The 3,150-nt window shown below is 36.7% G+C and overlaps 1 pseudogene; it reads right to left on the reverse strand.

The window, feature by feature from the left end:
* Nucleotides 1-2,188: 2,188 nt before the first annotated feature.
* LOC107062665 (uncharacterized protein K02A2.6-like) overlaps nt 2,189-3,150 on the reverse strand; it is a 2,612-nt pseudogene continuing 1,650 nt past the window's right edge.

The raw sequence follows: 3,150 nt of genomic DNA on the forward strand, positions 1-3,150 counted from the left end.
CTTGTCCCTCTTTGACCAGAGACGATGTAAGAGTTTTTGGGCAAAGAAGTTGATGTAATAGCCAATTTTGTCCCGACCAACAAATGCAACCTTGGAGGCGAAAAAGATAGGGGTATTAGATAAATTATGAGGCAGAGAATCTTGAAAACAAGGTACGCATGAGCTTATAAAGTTTGCCCCGATGTTAAATTATGATGTTACTGGTTAGTGTGATTGAGGAGAGTATTTGACAGTGGAGTCGAGCAGAGTGAATTATGATGTTACCGGTTAGTGTGATTGAAGAGAGTATTTGAGAGTGGAGTCGAGCAGAGTTCGAGGTAGATCTTTGACCTTTGTTGGAAAGCTAAACTTTCTCAACAAATTGCCCCAGTTCACTGCTTAGATAAAGTTCCACGTTGTGCTAAAGCTCCTGCAGAACTCAAACTTGACAAAACAGTTAATAATATTAAACATAAAGCATGGTGCGATAAACACATGGAAATAACACCTCCTGGATGTGAATTTATTAAAATGCGGCCTTGCAAGCCGAAAAAATTTAATGAGATAAAATCTTTATAAGTAAAAAAAAAAAGAAAAAAAAAGAAAAAAAGAAAGGGTTTAAGGCCGATGATTCATGAGAAATGGTGCTTTTCAGCGATGATTAATGAAAATGGGGCCTTAACCAAATAAATTATGGATATGAGGCTTTTAGCCAAATGATTTAAGAATGAGACTTTTTAAGCCTGGTGATTTATGAAAAAGAAGTCTTTGAAAGCAACGCATTTTGGTAAAGCATTTATGCAGTATATTTGAAAGCATCTGTGCAATCAACTGAAAGCATCTGTGCAATGCATTAGAAAAGCGATAAGCCATGTAGGATTCCTTTTAAATAATTGAAAGTATTTGTGCATTTGAAAATATGCATTTGTATGAAATATAAAGTATTTGAAAATATTTAGAAGCATTTGTGCAGTGCGTTTGAAAATAATTGAAGGCATTTGTGCAGTGCATTTGAAAATATGCATTTGTGCGAAGCATTTGAAAATATTTGAAAGCATTTGTGCAGTGCGTTTAAAGTATTTGAAAGCATGCATGCTAAAAATCTGAAAGTATTTGTGCGGTGCGTTTGAAAAATATCTCGAAGCAAATATGCAGTGCGTTTGAAATTATCTGAAAGCATTTGTGCAATGCATTTAAAGGCATTTATGCAGAGCAAAATCATGTGCAATGTCTTATTAAATAATATTTGTTATCAACACATTTGAAAATTTATAAAACTTTACTTATAAGTTTTTGAATTATAAATTTATAAGTAAGTAATTCAAACCACTCGACATATAGTCCTTTCGATGCTATGGATGTTATTGACTTCTCAGCTTCTGGTAATCCTAATAAACCTGCACTCAAAGAAAAATTATAAGTTTTGGGGGAGGTGATTTGCGTTGACTTTGAAGGTCTGGCTCTTCATACTTCTTTCTTCCAGCTTTGCTTGGACTCATAACCTCCGTCCATTCTAAATCTTGGTTAAATGAATAACAAGAAAATAAATAAAAAGAAAATATTTGATTGAAAATCATATTTGAAAATAAGATAAAATTATATACGTATATATATTAATAAAGAATTTTGCTGAACTTCAAATTGTGACATGTCATGAAACAAAGTGAACGTCCTTTATCTAAAGTCTTTCTTCTGTCGGATGATTCGATTGACCATATACTCTTCAAAATATCTTGATATCTTCTTGCAATGATTCTCTTAAAAATTGTCCCAGTTTTTGTGAAAGAGATGCGTCGTCCTTTGGTCACGATGATACTGAACCTCCTATAGGATGCACACTATTCTATCAAGGCACCAAGCCAAACATAACCTAAGGATACAATTAAAATTGAAATAAAGGGGCCGAACCCTCCTCGGGTTGCCTACGTATCCGAACAGAATCAGGCCATACGTAGTTCGCTGTATACAAAGAAATGGAGAAATGAAAAAAAATTCTAATAAAGTGACGGAAGCCGATATAGGCCACCTACGTATCCCACCAAAGGTATCAGGCCAAGCGTAGTTCATATTACATAGAAAGGAAATTTTGCAAAATCTATTAAAAGACCAAATCCGATGTGGATTTCCTATGTATCCCGCCATGGGAATCATGTCAAGACGTAGTTCCAATACATGACAAAAAGATTACAAGAAAATGAAATAGAAACCTCTAGATGTAGTATCTCTTAACCGCATCTGCATTGATAGCTTTTGGCCATATTTTACCATCCATTTATGCTAGAATCAAAGCTCCTCCAGTCAGTACTCGGTGAACCATGTAAGGTCCTTGCCAATTAGGTGCAAACTTTCCCTTAGCTTTATCTTGGTGCGGGAATATTCGCTTCAACACCAACTGTCCCGGTTCAAACTGTCTCAATCTTACTTTCTTGTTGAAAGCTTTAGCCATCCTGTGTTGATAAAGTTGTCCGTGACAAACTGCATTCATTCTTTTTACATCAATGAGCATCAATTGTTCATACCGGTTTTACGTCCACTTGGCATCACTTAACTCAGCTTCTTGGATGATCCTCAGAGATGGTATCTCAACTTCCATTGGTAACACTGCTTCTGTTCCATAAACCAAAAGATAAGGTGTTGCCCCAGTCGAAGTCCTGATTGTGGTGCGGTAACCAAGAAGGGCAAATGACAAACTCTCATGCCAATGCTTGTAGTTATCAGTCATTTTCCGCAATATCCTCTTGATATTTTTGTTGGCGGCCTCAACTGCTCCATTTATCTGAGGTCGATAAAGAGTGGAATTGCGATGAATAATTTTGTACTTCTCGCATATCTCATGCATCAAGCCACTATTGAGATTAGCTCCATTATCTGTAATAATTGACTCGGGGATCCCAAATCTACAAATGATGTTATTGCGAACAAAATCTGTCACCACCTTCTTTGTCACAGACTTGTATGAAGATGCTTCTACCCACTTTGTGAAGTAATCAATAGCTACCAGAATGAACCTGTGTCCATTTGAGGCGGCTGGCTCAATAGGGCCAATGACATCCATGCCCCAAGCTGCAAATGGCCAAGGAGAACTCGTCACATTTAGCTCATTCGGTGGAACCCGAATCAAATCACCATGAATCTGACATTGATGACACTTTCTCACAAAACGGATGCAGT

The sequence above is a fragment of the Solanum tuberosum genome, unplaced genomic scaffold (assembly GCF_000226075.1).
Source record: "Solanum tuberosum cultivar DM 1-3 516 R44 unplaced genomic scaffold, SolTub_3.0 scf00242, whole genome shotgun sequence".
NCBI classification, from domain to species: Eukaryota; Viridiplantae; Streptophyta; class Magnoliopsida; order Solanales; family Solanaceae; genus Solanum; species Solanum tuberosum.